Here is a 19,906-nt window from a genome sequence, read left to right on the forward strand (position 1 = left end):
TTCTCTCAAAAGTTGTTCTCCTGTCTGCTGAGTGTCCTTTATATTCTCCTGTTCTCTCTTGTCTCTTTGAGATTGTCCTTGTTTGTTCTCTTCTATTTCTCTTCCCCCTTCCCCCCTTTTTCATGTCTTTCCTGCTCCCCCTCTTATTCTCTTCCCGCTCCTCCTCCTAGCCACCCCCCTTGTTTTCCCCAAACCAGTCTAGGGACGTGGCTGGAATCTTCGCGGTATGCCTCCTGTGCCGCTGTCAGCGTTCCGGACACGTCCGGGGCACTTTCCGTCCGGTTCTCGCCTTCACCCGAGCCTTGACTCTTCACCGGTGTCCGCTTTGGCCATCCGTTTTCTGTCCTCCACACTCCGGCTTCTTCGACGCTCTTCTACGCCTCTGCCGCCCGTCTTCCTTCCTTTTTCGGCATTCTCTGGCGCGCGAGTAGGTCGCCGCGCCCCCTTTAACCTCAGAAATCCCAGGTGACTGGCTACTCCATCCTCCAGTTCCAGGTCGCCAGTGGCAGCGTCAGCACATGCTGCCTTCATGGACGGGTCGGACAGCGCCGGCCCATCACTGTCACCTAAACAGGTAAGCACCTATCAGGGGAGGGTCCGACATCACCTGCTGGCACCGGCCACTCAGATGCTCCCAGAGTTTATCAGTTGGTCCTTCCGCGAGAATTCTGTTATCTTTTCTCAGCATGACATTTATATTCTGTGCTTCATTCAAGGCTGAACGTGATTAGTTATGAGTTATTGCCGGCACAAAATGTTCATCATGTCCCGAACTCCCATACTGTAGCAAGGTGAAGGTATTACATGGGATGACTAGGTAGTCTTACCATGGAATACCAACACAATACCCAGTACTGGACCTCGGATTCACACTCAGTAAACCCTAGCTCAGTCCTGGGAGGGTGGAAAAGAGCAGTCAATCTACTAAAGTGGAACATGTGTAAAGCATTTCACAATACCAACATGGACGATAAGTAAATGACACGATTTGATTGTAATCCGATAACAATTTAAAAAAATAGATTAGATTTTCATCTGAATTTAGACCCCAAAATGAACTTTGTAGAGTTTGTACAACCTGAGTTGTTGTTTTAGAAAATACAGTACTTTGTAGTGTGCACTCTGGCACTTGTAGGGTGAATTCTGATGAACCCAAGGGAACTTAAGGTTCTGTGGGGACCTAGACCAAGATTCAATAGTCAGACTTTGGTTACCTAAACGGCCGGGAGGCGGAGCCAGAAAATGACGCACAGCCCGATTTGCGTCAAAATTTAACGCCTGGGTCAGGGCAGGCGTTAAAATGGGGCAAACACACTTGTATTTAATCAGAACACAGAGAACAAACAGCAGAGCAGCAACAGGGAGACATGAAGGTGATTCCTATCCAGCGTGCACGCAGACGGCGAGCCCAGCAGCAACAACAGCAGCTACAACAAAACCAGCAGGGACCCCAAAGGCAGCGCAGAAGGCAGGAGAGGATATTCCGCCCAAGAACCACCCTCAAGGGCCTCAGGGAACACGACATCATACACAGGTACCGGTTGAACTGGCAGGCCATACAGCAGCTGCTGAGAAACATTGAACAGCAGTTGGCCCCCACTTTGGTGACACCCCACACCATACCAACAGAAACAAAGCTGCTTGCCGTACTTCACATGCTGGCAAGTGGCTCTTTTCACAACCATCATTCTCCGCATTTCAGCCCAAAGTACTGGATGCCATAATTCGCCTGACACCCCGCCACATCTGCTTCCCTAACACACTACAGAAGCAGCAGGAAACTAAACAGGGGTTCTACGCAATCAGTGGCTTCCCACACGTCCTTGGTGCAATCGACTGCACACATGTACGCCTTGTGCCACCTGCTGCAACAGAACACCTCTACCGCAACAGGAAGCACACATATTCAATCAACGTGCAGGCCATTGTCGATCACCAAGGAATGTTCACCAACATCGTGGCTAAATATCCTGGGAGTGTCCATGACTCATTCATCTTCCGTCACTGCACCATCAACCAACACTTCCAGGATGGACGGTATGGCAATGGACTACTTGTTGGTAAGTACTAAAACCTACTAATATATACACTGCACAGCAACCCTCTAGGACACACAACACATACACCACAACAGCAACATCTAGACAGGAACACACTGAGGTCCTGACATCACTAGCCATGTTTCTTAAGTCACCATTGAACCTGTCACACATCGGAATTTACTGTACAGCCTAATGTGAAGACATTAATGAGTGTGGTAGCCAAAATGTCACCTTGCAAATTGTAAGTGTCCCAATGACCTTTACATTAATACACTGCCTAAGTCTAAAGGTATGGGATGTCCAGGGTACTTTCATATGAACGTGCTAACAACACTTATAAATGAAACTCTACATTGAACTATCTACTCACCCCAAGTGAAGACACAAGGACACCTGTATCACAAGTCACAATGCTAGGGAGGGCAAACTGCACTGAAAATCCCAAAAAATACTGATGACAAACTGTTAGCAGACAAGCACTTGCTCAGCCAAGGAAACAACACAACGCAGATGGTATAGCCTACAAGTATAGGATGTCATATTAGTACACTAAATAGTCACAGACAACACAAGACAACTACTGCCATTGAAGGTCTTTTCAATAGTGCAAGCTACATCAACATGATCCCATTCTTTTTCTCTTTCAGCTGATCAGGGGTATGGCATCCAGCCATGGATTATGACACCATTTGGCAACCTGAGTACTGTTGCAGAGCGGGCATACAACGACGCCCATAAGAGGACAAGCAGCATTGTCGAGCGGACCTTCGGCATCCTCAAGTCAAGGTTCCGCTGCCTCGACATCACTGGTGGTAGCCTACTATATTCCCCTGAGATGGTCTGTAGGATCATCCTCACATGTGCAATATTGCACAACATTTGTGTAAAAAGGAACATTACCCTCCTCGAACCAGACCCATACATGCCTGAAGACGAGGAAGAGGAGGATGCTGGCCTGCAACAGGAGGGGGAACAACCAAACACGGCTGCTGGAGTGCGTAGGCGCCAACACATTGTGAACAATTTATTTTCATAATTATCACCATCACCACTTAATGAACTATTGTCAATAAACACTGATAACAAACACCATATCATGGTCTGGCTATTCATTTCTGCACACCTTTAGCTCTAAATATCAGAAGAAGAATGTCGTCTCATGAAGCATTAATGATATAACAATCAGGACACAGAAAAATACACTACAAATGTAATGCCTATCATACAACGGTCACATACACACACAATGTAAATGACTGACATCATGTACAGTTCACCTTTGAAGGTCAATAGCTGAGGACTACACCTATTACACACATACATGTAGGAAACATGGTTCATCGCAGCAGATGGCACACAACTAAAACACCATCACTCAACTAGGGGAAAACATGCCTCATACATCAGGCAGTTGACATGCTTTTGCTTCAGGAACAGGAATGTATTACCAGACTCTTGGCAGCAGCAGTTCCAACTACTTACAATCTTTGCAATGACTATCTGTCACTAGAGTTACACATAAGCAGAACATACACAGCACAAGTGCCACACATATGAAAAGCATCCAGCACATCACATCCCATCTACATGTCAGTCCTTTTCGAAAAACCTTACACACCCATGCGGCTGGTCACACCCCACCTGTCTGAAGAGGTCCCTGGAATGCTGATATGTGTACCCTGAGATTCCCTCATCTACATACACACACTCACAAGAGTCATCCAGTGTGCCACACCCTTTCCTATGCCTACCATTGTCATAGTACCATCTGACTGCATGGAACTCAGCTCATATAATACACTGGCTTGGAGTTTTTAAGGCCTGGTATCACCTGTAGATTGATTCTCGTGTGAAAGGTACTGTAGGCCATTTTAAAGCAAATCTCATCCGACAGGACTAGTGAGACACTGATGGAGGCCACGCCAGTGATCCCCTCCATGCACACCACACAAATTTACATGCCCCGTCCCTGCTGATGCCTCCTACAGCATAGATGTAGACATTTGGGCAATTACACCATTAAGCATTGCTACTAATGTGGCCGTGTAACACTTTATCAGGGTTCATGTGTCACCTTCAGGACAACACAGGACATACACAGTGTGACATGTCAACTGTCTACTCCTCCCTCTGACCAGTCCTAGTCAGACAACTGATCATGTAATTTGTGAAAGAGCTGGCTCCTGATTGACCCAGGATCCTGTCAGCCTGACTGGCACCTGTCCGTGGGTCACCCTAAAGTTATCCGGTGTCCACATATGGACCACACTTGCTGTCCAAAACCTCTCGTACCTCAGAGACTAATTTGTCATTTGCCTCATCAATGTATACTCAAATACATTGTATTGCATCATCTGACTGTTATTTGTATCATATTTGTGACAGTGTCCTTGAATAGCTAAATCATGGCCCTTCTGTTGTCTGGGCCTCATTAATGCCTAAACTACAAAGTGTGACAGTGTACCTGGCCCATAGCGTTTGATGGTGTACGTGGCCTCCAGCAGAACCAGCAACCTCAGATAATGTCCATGAAAAGTCAACACATATGAGGACCCTGACAGTTCACACGCTGAGTAACATTGTTCAAATAATAGAGATGAGTCGTGTGTGCTGAATACCAGCCATTTACTTCTGCACAGAGGCTATGATGTTTCCTGATGCATTTTCATCCACAGAGGCCAACTTGAGTACAAATGTTGCAATGACACATGCCGGATCCAGACACCTGAGACATTCTCTCACTCAGCACACCACGGTTGCCCAGTTGAAAGTCTCATTACACGTCTTCAGTGACAGGGTGGGACCATCCACGTGTAGGTTACCATGTCCTCAATGGCTTTTGTCACATTTAGCTACAAATGATACTCATTAGATACACGATTAGCTGCCAATAATTCATGAGGAGACGTGGACGTTACAGTGACAACATACACCTTAACAGTTGATACTGGATCAACATTGGACCACACATATGTACATGTACCATCGAATCAACAAAATGGTTGCAGACAGCCTATCACAGTAGTGTCCCAGTTGTAACCTAGCAGGAAGAATGAAACATGCCACTAAACCAGGTAATGCATAAAGGGCCACATACATCACAACCTATTTGCTATCATGACATAAGGAACGTTGAGATTTTGCTATTAAATCAATGCTAAATGGTATGTCAGAATTCTCCAAAGAATCAAAAGGGCAAACGTCAAATGGGCAAATGGGATTACAGATTAGCAAACAGAGAATCATACTCAATTTGCTTCCATGGACCTGCTGCCAATGGTTTAGCATTACTGAATTTGGGAAAACCTTGGATAAAGTTGCAAGTCAGGAACAGCAAACCCCAGGGTGCTGGGGGCCTAAGTCCCCCTCTGCTGCACCCCAAATATACATTTTTTATGCACATGTGAAGCACACACATGCATAAGGCGCATGTGTGCCCTACATGTCAATGGTGAAACACATTTTAGCTACATTAACTCGTAATTAGGACATGTTTACCCCCAAAAAAGGTTTAGGCAACAATTGCATTACCTAATTGGCCTTTATGCAATTTGGAATAGCTTGATACATGTGCTCACAATTTTGCTAAGGAATACATCTTTGTATCTCTTTCATATTTTGAAATTTGCAATCAGCAATTACCTACATATGTGCACAATTATGAGTAATATCCATTCTGGCCAATCATTACTATTGCACTGTGAATACTTTCTATACATCCTATAAGGGACATTTGCTGTAGCTAACCCCAAAGTTTATCACTTAGCACCGTTTGGTCATGCAAAATTCCATTTCTCATTTGGACAAATTAAATACATATTTGTCATAATGCGTCATATTTTCACGCATACAGCTTGTGCGTCATAATTTTTGACGCACAGGAGTGCAAATAATGCAGAGTCAAAAATATTTTTCATAAATAGATATCATAATTGGCTGCGGCTTAATTTTCACCTCTAGAACTGTAAAATATGCCGCAAACAAATATTAATTCCCGAATATTAAAAATATTTTGACTCTGCATTATCTGCACTCCTGTGCGTCAAAAAATATGATGCACAACCTGTATGCGTGAAAATATGACGCATAATGGAAAAAAACGGTTCCCATGTTATGCAGAATGTGATGTAATAGGATATACTGTTTACAGATTCTGTACAGTGGGTGTACTTTCACTTTCACTTTGCAGTCTCTGATTATTCTAGACTGTGTGGCTGTGTACAAAGTGTTGTCCTGTGTATTAGTGCTTTTGTGTCCAGAGTACCATCTTACTTGTTGTTTTGTCATCAATATATTGTTGTAGAATACTGTCTGAGTCTGTGTTGTATAAATTTGTCCAGTCCAGTGTTGTATTTATTGTCTCTGGGAGTCTGTTGTGGGTACTGTGATATAGGGGATAGTTGGGCTCTTCTATTTGTTAAGTTTTCTTTGTATTTCCTCACTCTAACTTTCCCCATTTCCCCCTTTTCTTTTTTTCTACTACTTTTTCCCCTTTTTCAGTGCTTAAATGTCTGGTAGGCCACGGCTTTCCAGGCTGGGTGAGGAGGAATTGGGGGGGTTTATATGGCTGGTTTGCCATTTCCTCCCACTTATGCTGGAGGCTGGGGGTAGGGTGATACAGGGGTATCACACGGATGCCCGAAAAGTCAGGTGGGGGAAGGTGCGCCATCACTTGGTGCGTCTGTATGGGAGCCAACGGAATGACCATCAATTGAAGCACCACTGGGCTGACCTGATCTCCAGGGAGCAAGATCTGCTGGACCACCTTGGAATCAGGATTGGTGGCCATGTTGGTGAGTACAGATCATGTAAATGTGCACAGTTTAAAGCTGTGTAGTGACATGTGATGATTGGTACCCAATCTGCCAGATAAGTAGCTGACTGTGTGTAATGCTAGGGAAACATACAGGGTAATTGATGCACTATGTGAAGGATGACAAATGCTAGCAGTCAGGCAGCTCATGTTTTCCACACATACAGGTTGCTTGTAGCAGAATGTAATGTAGTGCCGGCTTTGTGTCAGACAAGCGACACATTAATGAGGCAATCAGGACTCTACAGGTCACAATAGCCAGTGAAGTATGGATGTAGTAACATCATACCTACATATGTTGACGCTATAGCTAGACTGACATTTGAAACCCTACATGATGCTGAAAATGAGTGCTGCCTTCACGTCAATTGAAGTTAGCAATGTGGCCCACACATATGTCACATGTGTGTCTGGTTAGTGTGTAGGGAAAGTGTTCACGGAAGTGCCATGCCTGTTCGTGATAAATGTGCTCCTTCACATTTTATTGATACATGCCAGATCTGAACATGAACCATATTTGTAAAGGACGCAGGTGCCCTCAGCTAACATATTAGACAGGTATTTATTGTCACTTGTGCAAAAATCTGAATAGGGATGGCAGTCCAAAGCTATGGACTAGGGTACAAACATCTATGTTTGGTGCCAATCACCATTGTTTGGACATATCAATTTATGAAACTGTAACAACATGAGGTATTGCCAAAGTACCTGGCCCTCTGTACCATGTACCTAACTGTCACAAATGTGTCATGACCACATAGGCTGTTTGACAGGTCATGCAGTCCTCAAGTAACCAGCTTTTGGAAGTCTCTCTTGGATGCACATGATGAGATGAATACACACCTATATTGTTGCTGCACACTAATGGAGGTGCATGTTTTCCACCACATGACAGTCCGGGCCACTGCATGTGTGTAGAAGTGTGTGTAACTGTAGCAGGAGACCCATCCTATGTAAATGTTGCACAGGAATTATTCCATGCAGTATGAGCATGTGTGAAAGTGTTTCATTACTCATGTCAGATTATCACATTGTGTTTGTATTTGAAATTGTTTGTCAGTGCACAGATTCTGAGCATATTCTTCCTTCCATGCTTTACAGGTGGACCTGCACCGTACACAGTGGGAGAGGTGGCTCGTTTTGAGGACCCCGACACCTACAGTGGTTGTTGACATGTGTGGTATGTTTTGTGTTTGCTGGTGATGTGTGATGGACTAATCTGTGTTGAACAGATTTCAAGGTTTGATGGCAGCAGCAATTCCAATTACTTACAATCTTTGCCGTGACTATCTGTCACTAGAGTTACACATAAGCAGAACATACACAGCACAAGTGCCACACATATGACACGCATCCAGCACATCACATCCCATCTACATGTCAGCCCTTTTCTAAAAACCTTACACACCCATGCGGCTGGTCACACCCCACCTGTCTGAAGAGGTCCCTGGAATGCTGATATGTGTACCCTGAGATTCCCTCATCTACATACACACACTCACAAGAGTCATCCAGTGTGCCACACCCTTTCCTATGCCTACCATTGTCATAGTACCATCTGACTGCATGGAACTCAGCTCATATAATACACTGGCTTTGAGTATTTAAGGCCTGGTATCACCTGTAGATTGATTCTCGTGTGGAAGGTACTGTAGGCCATTTTAAAGCAAATCTCATCCAATAGGACTAGTGAGACACTGATGGAGGCCACACCAGTGATCCCCTCCATGCACACCACACAAATTTACATGCCCGTCCCTGCTGATGCCTCCTATAGCATAGATGTAGACATTTGGGCAATTACACCATTAAGCATTGCTACTAATGTGGCCGTGTAACACTTTATCAGGGTTCATGTGTCACCTTCAGGACAACACAGGACATACACAGTGTGATATGTCAACTGTCTACTCCTCCCTCTGACCAGTCCTAGTCAGACCACTGATCATGTAATTTGTGAAAGAGCTGGCTCCTGATTGACCCAGCATCCTGTCAGCCTGACTGGCACCTGTCCGTGGGTAAGCCTAAAGTTACCCGGTGTCCACATATGGACCACACTTGCTGTCCAAAACCTCTCGTACCTCAGAGACTAATTCGTCATTTGCCTCATCAATGTATACTCAAATACATTGTATTGCATCATCTGACTGTTATTTGTATCATATTTGTGACAGTGCCCTTGAATAGCTAAATCATGGCCCTTCTGTGGTCTGGGCCTCATTAATTCCTAAACTACAAAGTGTGACAGTGTACCTGGCCCATAGCGTTTGAAGGTGTACGTGGCCTCCAGCAGAACCAGCAACCTCAGATAATGTCCATGAAAAGTCAACACATATGAGGACCCTGACAGTTCACACGCTGAGTAACATTGTTCAAATAATAGAGATGAGTCGTGTGTGCTGAATACCAGCCATTTACTTCTGCACAGAGGCTATGATGTTTCCTGATGCATTTCCATCCACAGAGGCCAACTTGAGTACAAATGTTGCAATGACACATGCCGAATCCAGACACCTGAGACATTCTCTCACTCAGCACACCACGGTTGCCCAGTTGAAAGTCTCATTACACGTCTTCAGTGACAGGGTGGGACCATCCACGTGTAGGTTACCATGTCCTCAATGGCTTTTGTCACATTTAGCTACAAACGATACTCATTAGATACACAATTAGCTGCCAATAATTCATGATGAGACGTGGACGTTACAGTGACAACATACACCTTAACAGTTGATACTGGATCAACATTGGACCACACACATGTACATGTACCATCCAATCAACAAAATGGTTGCAAGCAACGTATCACAGTAGTGTCCCAGTTGTAACCTAGCAGGAAGAATGAAACATGCCACTAAACCAGGTAATGCATAAAGGGCCACATACATCAACAACCTATTTGCTATCATGACATAAGGAATGTTGAGATTTTGCTATTAAATCAATGCTAAATGGTATGTCAGAATTCTCCAAAGAATCAATAGGGCAAACGTCAAATGGGCAAATGGGATTACAGATTAGCAAACAGAGAATCATACTCAATTTGCTTCCATGGGCCTGCTGCCAATGGTTTAGCATTACTGAATTTGGGAAAACCTTGGATAAAGTTGCAAGTCAAGAACGGCAAACCCCAGGGTGCTGGGGGCCTAAGTCCCCCTCTGCTGCACCCCAAATATACTTTTTTTATGCACATGTGAAGCACACACATGCATAAGGCGCATGTGTGCCCTACATGTCAATAGTGAAACACATTTTAGCTACATTAACTCGTAATTAAGACATGGTTACCCCCAAAAAAGGTTTAGGCGACAATCGCATTACCTAATTGGCCTTTATGCAATTTGGAATAGCTTGATACATGTGCTCACAATTTTGCTAAGGAATACATACTGGTATCTCTTTCATATTTTGAAATTTGCAATCAGCAATTACCTACATATGTGCACAATTATGAGTAATATCCATTCTGGCCAATCATTACTATTGCACTGTGAATACTTTCTATACATCCTATAAGGGACATTTGCTCTAGCTAACCCCAAAGTGTATCACTTAGCACCGTTTGGCCATGCAAAATTCAATTTCTTATTTGGACAAATGAAATACATATTTGTCATAATGTGTCATATTTTCACGCATACAGCTTGTGCGTCATAATTTTTGACGCACAGGAGTGCAAATAATGCAGAGTCAAAAATATTTTTCATAAATAGATATCATAATTGGCTGCAGCTTCATTTTCACCTCTAGAACTGTAAAATAAGCCGCAAACAAATATGAATTCCCAAATATGAAAAATATTTTGACTCTGCATTATCTGCACTCCTGTGCGTCAAAAAATATGACGCACAACTTGTATGCGTGAAAATAGGACGCATAATGGAAAAAAACGACGGCCATGTTATGCAGAATGTGATGTAATAGGATATCCTGTTTACAGATTCTGTACAGTGGGTGTACTTTCACTTTCACTTTGCAGTCTTTGATTATTCTAGACTGTGTGGCTGTGTGCAAAGTGTTGTCCTGTGTATTAGTGCTTTTGTGTCCAGAGTGCCATCTTACTTGTTGTTTTGTCATCAATATATTGTTGTAGAATACTGTCTGAGTCTGTGTTGTATAAATTTGTCCAGTCCAGTGTTGTATTTATTGTCTCTGGGAGTCTGTTGTGGGTACTGTGATATAGGGGATAGTTGGGCTCTTCTATTTGTTATGTTTTCTTTGTATTTCCTCACTCTAACTTTCCCCATTTCCCCCTTTTCTTTTTTTCTACTACTTTTTCCCCTTTTTCAGTGCTTAAATGTCTGGTAGGCCACGGCTTTCCAGGCTGGGTGAGGAGGAATTGGGGGGGTTTATATGGCTGGTTTGCCATTTCCTCCCACTTATGCTGGAGGCTGGGGGTAGGGTGATACAGGGGTATCACACGGATGCCCGAAAAGTCAGGTGGGGGAAGGTGCGCCATCACTTGGTGCGTCTGTATGGGAGCCAACGGAATGACCATCAATTGAAGCACCACTGGGCTGACCTGATCTCCAGGGAGCAAGATCTGCTGGACCACCTTGGAATCAGGATTGGTGGCCATGTTGGTGAGTACAGATCATGTAAATGTGCACAGTTTAAAGCTGTGTAGTGACATGTGATGATTGGTACCCAATCTGCCAGATAAGTAGCTGAATGTGTGTAATGCTAGGGAAACATACAGGGTAATTGATGCACTATGTGAAGGATGACAAATGCTAGCAGTCAGGCAGCTCATGTTTTCCACACATACAGGTTGCTTGTAGCAGAATGTAATGTAGTGCCGGCTTTGTGTCAGACAAGCGACACATTAATGAGGCAATCAGGACTCTACAGGTCACAATAGCCAGTGAAGTATGGATGTAGTAACATCATACCTACATATGTTGACGCTATAGCTAGACTGACATTTGAAACCCTACATGATGCTGAAAATGAGTGCTGCCTTCACGTCAATTGAAGTTAGCAATGTGGCCCACACATATGTCACATGTGTGTCTGGTTAGTGTGTAGGGAAAGTGTTCACGGAAGTGCCATGCCTGTTCGTGATAAATGTGCTCCTTCACATTTTATTGATACATGCCAGATCTGAACATGAACCATATTTGTAAAGGACGCAGGTGCCCTCAGCTAACATATTAGACAGGTATTTATTGTCACTTGTGCAAAAATCCGAATAGGGATGGCAGTCCAAAGCTATGGACTAGGGTACAAACATCTATGTTTGGTGCCAATCACCATTGTTTGGACATATCAATTTATGAAACTGTAACAACATGAGGTATTGCCAAAGTACCTGGCCCTCTGTACCATGTACCTAACTGTCACAAATGTGTCATGACCACATAGGCTGTTTGACAGGTCATGCAGTCCTCAAGTAACCAGCTTTTGGAAGTCTCTCTTGGATGCACATGATGAGATGAATACACACCTATATTGTTGCTGCACACTAATGGAGGTGCATGTTTTCCACCACATGACAGTCCGGGCCACTGCATGTGTGTAGAAGTGTGTGTAACTGTAGCAGGAGACCCATCCTATGTAAATGTTGCACAGGAATTATTCCATGCAGTATGAGCATGTGTGAAAGTGTTTCATTACTCATGTCAGATTATCACATTGTGTTTGTATTTGAAATTGTTTGTCAGTGCACAGATTCTGAGCATATTCTTCCTTCCATGCTTTACAGGTGGACCTGCACCGTACACAGTGGGAGAGGTGGCTCGTTTTGAGGACCCCGACACCTACAGTGGTTGTTGACATGTGTGGTATGTTTTGTGTTTGCTGGTGATGTGTGATGGACTAATCTGTGTTGAACAGATTTCAAGGTTTGATGGCAGCAGCAATTCCAATTACTTACAATCTTTGCCGTGACTATCTGTCACTAGAGTTACACATAAGCAGAACATACACAGCACAAGTGCCACACATATGACACGCATCCAGCACATCACATCCCATCTACATGTCAGCCCTTTTCTAAAAACCTTACACACCCATGCGGCTGGTCACACCCCACCTGTCTGAAGAGGTCCCTGGAATGCTGATATGTGTACCCTGAGATTCCCTCATCTACATACACACACTCACAAGAGTCATCCAGTGTGCCACACCCTTTCCTATGCCTACCATTGTCATAGTACCATCTGACTGCATGGAACTCAGCTCATATAATACACTGGCTTTGAGTATTTAAGGCCTGGTATCACCTGTAGATTGATTCTCGTGTGGAAGGTACTGTAGGCCATTTTAAAGCAAATCTCATCCAATAGGACTAGTGAGACACTGATGGAGGCCACACCAGTGATCCCCTCCATGCACACCACACAAATTTACATGCCCGTCCCTGCTGATGCCTCCTATAGCATAGATGTAGACATTTGGGCAATTACACCATTAAGCATTGCTACTAATGTGGACGTGTAACACTTTATCAGGGTTCATGTGTCACCTTCAGGACAACACAGGACATACACAGTGTGATATGTCAACTGTCTACTCCTCCCTCTGACCAGTCCTAGTCAGACCACTGATCATGTAATTTGTGAAAGAGCTGGCTCCTGATTGACCCAGCATCCTGTCAGCCTGACTGGCACCTGTCCGTGGGTAAGCCTAAAGTTACCCGGTGTCCACATATGGACCACACTTGCTGTCCAAAACCTCTCGTACCTCAGAGACTAATTCGTCATTTGCCTCATCAATGTATACTCAAATACATTGTATTGCATCATCTGACTGTTATTTGTATCATATTTGTGACAGTGCCCTTGAATAGCTAAATCATGGCCCTTCTGTTGTCTGGGCCTCATTAATTCCTAAACTACAAAGTGTGACAGTGTACCTGGCCCATAGCGTTTGAAGGTGTACGTGGCCTCCAGCAGAACCAGCAACCTCAGATAATGTCCATGAAAAGTCAACACATATGAGGACCCTGACAGTTCACACGCTGAGTAACATTGTTCAAATAATAGAGATGAGTCGTGTGTGCTGAATACCAGCCATTTACTTCTGCACAGAGGCTATGATGTTTCCTGATGCATTTCCATCCACAGAGGCCAACTTGAGTACAAATGTTGCAATGACACATGCCGAATCCAGACACCTGAGACATTCTCTCACTCAGCACACCACGGTTGCCCAGTTGAAAGTCTCATTACACGTCTTCAGTGACAGGGTGGGACCATCCACGTGTAGGTTACCATGTCCTCAATGGCTTTTGTCACATTTAGCTACAAACGATACTCATTAGATACACAATTAGCTGCCAATAATTCATGATGAGACGTGGACGTTACAGTGACAACATACACCTTAACAGTTGATACTGGATCAACATTGGACCACACACATGTACATGTACCATCCAATCAACAAAATGGTTGCAAGCAACGTATCACAGTAGTGTCCCAGTTGTAACCTAGCAGGAAGAATGAAACATGCCACTAAACCAGGTAATGCATAAAGGGCCACATACATCAACAACCTATTTGCTATCATGACATAAGGAATGTTGAGATTTTGCTATTAAATCAATGCTAAATGGTATGTCAGAATTCTCCAAAGAATCAATAGGGCAAACGTCAAATGGGCAAATGGGATTACAGATTAGCAAACAGAGAATCATACTCAATTTGCTTCCATGGGCCTGCTGCCAATGGTTTACCATTACTGAATTTGGGAAAACCTTGGATAAAGTTGCAAGTCAAGAACGGCAAACCCCAGGGTGCTGGGGGCCTAAGTCCCCCTCTGCTGCACCCCAAATATACTTTTTTTATGCACATGTGAAGCACACACATGCATAAGGCGCATGTGTGCCCTACATGTCAATAGTGAAACACATTTTAGCTACATTAACTCGGAATTAAGACATGGTTACCCCCAAAAAAGGTTTAGGCGACAATCGCATTACCTAATTGGCCTTTATGCAATTTGGAATAGCTTGATACATGTGCTCACAATTTTGCTAAGGAATACATACTGGTATCTCTTTCATATTTTGAAATTTGCAATCAGCAATTACCTACATATGTGCACAATTATGAGTAATATCCATTCTGGCCAATCATTACTATTGCACTGTGAATACTTTCTATACATCCTATAAGGGACATTTGCTCTAGCTAACCCCAAAGTTTATCACTTAGCACCGTTTGGCCATGCAAAATTCAATTTCTTATTTGGACAAATGAAATACATATTTGTCATAATGTGTCATATTTTCACGCATACAGCTTGTGCGTCATAATTTTTGACGCACAGGAGTGCAAATAATGCAGAGTCAAAAATATTTTTCATAAATAGATATCATAATTGGCTGCAGCTTCATTTTCACCTCTAGAACTGTAAAATAAGCTGCAAACAAATATGAATTCCCAAATATGAAAAATATTTTGACTCTGCATTATCTGCACTCCTGTGCGTCAAAAAATATGACGCACAACTTGTATGCGTGAAAATAGGACGCATAATGGAAAAAAACGACGGCCATGTTATGCAGAATGTGATGTAATAGGATATCCTGTTTACAGATTCTGTACAGTGGGTGTACTTTCACTTTCACTTTGCAGTCTTTGATTATTCTAGACTGTGTGGCTGTGTGCAAAGTGTTGTCCTGTGTATTAGTGCTTTTGTGTCCAGAGTGCCATCTTACTTGTTGTTTTGTCATCAATATATTGTTGTAGAATACTGTCTGAGTCTGTGTTGTATAAATTTGTCCAGTCCAGTGTTGTATTTATTGTCTCTGGGAGTCTGTTGTGGGTACTGTGATATAGGGGATAGTTGGGCTCTTCTATTTGTTAAGTTTTCTTTGTATTTCCTCACTCTAACTTTCCCCATTTCCCCCTTTTATTTTTTTCTACTACTGTTTCCCCTTTTTCAGTGCTTAAATGTCTGGTAGGCCACGGCTTTCCAGGATGGGTGAGGAGGAATTGGGGGTGTTTATATGTCTGGTTTGCCATTTCCTCACACTTATGCTGGAGGCTGGGGGTAGGGTGATACAGGGGTATCACACGGAGGCCCGAAAAGTCAGGTGGGGGAAGGTGCGCCATCACTTGGTGCGTCTGTATGGGAGCCAACGGAATGACCATCAATTGAAGCACCGCTGGGCTGACCTGATCTCCAGGGAGCAAGATCTGCTGGACCACCTGGGAATCAGGATTGGTGGCCATGTTGGTGAGTACAGATCATGTAAATGTGCACAATTTAAAGCTGTGTAGTGACATGTGATGATTGGTACCCAATCTGCCAGATAAGTAGCTGACTGTGTGTAATGCTAGGGAAACATACAGGGTAATTGATGCACTATGTGAAGGATGACAAATGCTAGCAGTCAGGCAGCTCATGTTTTCCACACATACAGGTTGCTTGTAGCAGAATGTAATGTAGTGCCGGCTTTGTGTCAGACAAGCGACACATTAATGAGGCAATCAGGACTCTACAGGTCACAATAGCCAGTGAAGTATGGATGTAGTAACATCATACCTACATATGTTGACGCTATAGCTAGACTGACATTTGAAACCCTACATGATGCTGAAAATGAGTGCTGCCGTCACGTCAATTGAAGTTAGCAATGTGGCCCACACATATGTCACATGTGTGTCTGGTTAGTGTGTAGGGAAAGTGTTCACGGAAGTGCCATGCCTGTTCGTGATAAATGTGCTCCTTCACATTTTATTGATACATGCCAGATCTGAACATGAACCATATTTGTAAAGGACTCAGGTGCCCTCAGCTAACATATTAGACAGGTATTTATTGTCACTTGTGCCAAAATCCGAATAGGGATGGCAGTCCAAAGGTATGGACTAGGGTACAAACATCTATGTTTGGTGCCAATCACCATTGTTTGGACATATCAATTTATGAAACTGTAACAACATGAGGTATTGCCAAAGTACCTGGCCCTCTGTACCATGTACCTAACTGTCACTAATGTGTCATGACCACATAGGCTGTTTGACAGGTCATGCAGTCCTCAAGTAACCAGCTTTTGGATGTCTCTCTTGGATGCACATGATGAGATGAATACACACCTATATTGTTGCTGCACACTAATGGAGGTGCATGTTTTCCACCACATGACAGTCCGGGCCACTGCATGTGTGTAGAAGTGTGTGTAACTGTAGCAGGAGACCCATCCTATGTAAATGTTGCACAGGAAGTATTCCATGCAGTATGAGCATGTGTGAAAGTGTTTCATTACTCATGTCAGATTATCACATTGTGTTTGTATTTGAAATTGTTTGTCAGTGCACGGATTCTGAGCATATTCTTCCTTCCATGCTTTACAGGTGGACCTGCACCGTACACAGTGGGAGCGGTGGCTCGTTTTGAGGACCCCGGCACCTACAGTGGTTGTTGACATGTGTGGTATGTTTTGTGTTTGCTGGTGATGTGTGATGGACTACTGTGTGTTGAACAGATTGCAAGGTTTGATGCGCTGCCCAATCATTAGTCTTGTTCCATTAGTGGGATTTCAGTTATCACTTCATTTTGAGTTGACCAATGCTTATCCATTTGTCTGATCTTGGGTCTGTAGGCCATTCCTGTAGGGCCCGCTATGGGAAATGGGGTGAGTCATGTGGAATACACTAGTTACTTTAATAGTTGCACTGGGACTCGTCTCGGACTGAGTCTGCATGTCAGACTGACATTCTCCCAGATAGCTTCTGCAAATGGCTTGTCCGAAATCTGCTGCTTCCCTATTAACCGATGTACTGAGTGCACTGTAGGTTGGATCTTCCGGGAGCATGTACTTCCACAAGTTGTACTAGAAGTGTGTGGGACTAGAGTGCAACGGCCTAGGTGTGCATGCTATTCATGATCATGGGTGTTCTTGCTCCTCTGTGTCTGTAGAAAAATATGCCTCACTGGAAGTATGTGATGTTGGCCTAGGTCAGTACATTTTGACATGTGTGGACCTTGGATAGGACAAGGTTTAGCTGACTCCAATTTGTTGATAGCCCTTCACTGGTGGTGTGTGTGGAGGCAAAAACATGTTGAGCTTTCTATACACTCCTGGGTGTGATTCTATTTATGGATTGTTTGTTGTTCTTCCCACCCCCACCTCAAAGACAGGCATGGGTTTGTGAATAGGGTACCTAGGACTGAAGCAACCAGTATGTTACACATACTTGTGATTATATGAAATATGGTTTTTAACCTAGTGTACACACTCAGTTATGGCACATGAGTTCTATACTAGCAAATCCCATTACAAATTGCAGACCTTGAAGTTTGTGATTGTTATCACATACACTGACATATGTAGTGCAGGCAATAGGCGGAGGAGGTGCAGCATGATTGTTAGCTGCAACTGTAAGTACTTTGATGACAAGTTATTGCCAGTTGTTACCCATCATGTAGATTATTGTATATGCTATGTGTGAGATGACCTTTGTATGCAGGCTTCCCATGTACTTCCTCTGAGACTTTCAATGATCTGTATGGTGATATGAGCTGTTACAAGTACAGTAAATGTATTGTCAGATTGACCACTTGTGCTATTCCACACAATGCAGTTCCTATGGTAAATAGTTGCCCTTTGTCTTCACAGCTGCAAACATGAGTGCCGCACAGAGGCATGAATTTGAGAGGCGGGCCATGAGGTACCGACACATCCTGCAGGTGCAGTCGGGGTTCCGACGGATGGCCCGTAAATACCAGTCAGATCGGGCCTCCGGAGCATGGTGGGCTTCACCACAGGGTGGCCCAACGTTGCCCACTACAGCCACCACCACCACAACCACTGGTTCTCCCCAAGTGGCCCCAGCCACAGCGGGGACAGTTGTCCCTGCCTCTGCAGCACAACCAGGACCCAGCAGTGTGACAGCTGCAGGACAGTCCAGTGGGCTAGGCTCAACACCCACACTGAGCACCTCTGCCGGGACCCAAACAGCAGCGGCACCTCCAATCGACCCTGCGGCATTCCAGGCTTTGGAACGCAAAATGGACAAATTTATGAGGAAGGTGGACAAGCTTAGCCAGGATGTGGCCGACATCAAGAAGCGGGTCAGGTCTATCAGGCGGACCCTCCGGAGGGCCAACCTCTAGGATTGATATATTCAATGTACATAATTCCCTCCCGTCCCTCCTCTTTCCTTGTTATCATGATTAGTGGGCTTGGGGGATAAGTGTTAGGTTAGTATAGGTTGTTAGCTTAGTTAGTGTTAGGGAGGAGGGTGGGGGGTCCTGATTCTTTCTACTTTTCATTATTAAGTGTGTGGGTGGGTGGGGGTCAATGTTGGGGTTCCTGTGTGTTTAAAAAAAAATAAAAAAAAATAAAAAAAATAAAAAAATTACAAAACAATATATGATTGTTTAGGTTAGTATAGTATGTGTGTAGGTTAGTATGTGTTGTCCTGCATGTGTCCTGTCTCATAATGGTGGGTGGGGGGTTGATGTTTAGATCGATTTGTTATATGTGTAGAGTAAGTTTCGCTTAGGTTAGTTAGGGACAGTTGTGGGTAATGAGTAGTCAGGTTAGATTAGTGTAGGTATGACTTTTCCCTTAGTTGCCTCTGGTGTGATTAGTTATGAATAAATATATAGATAACCCTTTGCATTATGTGTTAACTGCTACTTGATCATGGCCTTGCCATCAGTGTAGGTGATTGTTGTTCTATGACATTTGTGTCCTATGCTACAAACCAAAACAAACTGAGGTGTAAAATGGCAGCTACCCCTGTGCTACCTTGGTAAGTAACCACCATTTGTTAGAACCACCAATCGGAGTTGACATGTATCACAAAGGATTTGTGTCGATGAGTATGTTTTCTACGTCACAAAGTGTTCTTCCAGACTTGGTATTGTGGGGAAATGTTTAGGTCGGACTGCAGTGTGATGTTCAGGGACATCTTTGAAGATGAGGTCTTGTTAACACTCTTGTCTTCTTGTCTTCATAACTGACATTGATCATTTGTGCTAAAATTCAGCATGATTACCTATTTGGATGTTTACTCAGAAAGGTTGATTGATGCTGTGTTTTGTAGTGTTTGCTTAGAATAGACTGCATAATTCAATGTGTTAGTTTTGC

Source organism: Pleurodeles waltl, chromosome 2_1 (assembly GCF_031143425.1).
Source record: "Pleurodeles waltl isolate 20211129_DDA chromosome 2_1, aPleWal1.hap1.20221129, whole genome shotgun sequence".
Lineage (NCBI taxonomy): Eukaryota > Metazoa > Chordata > Amphibia > Caudata > Salamandridae > Pleurodeles > Pleurodeles waltl.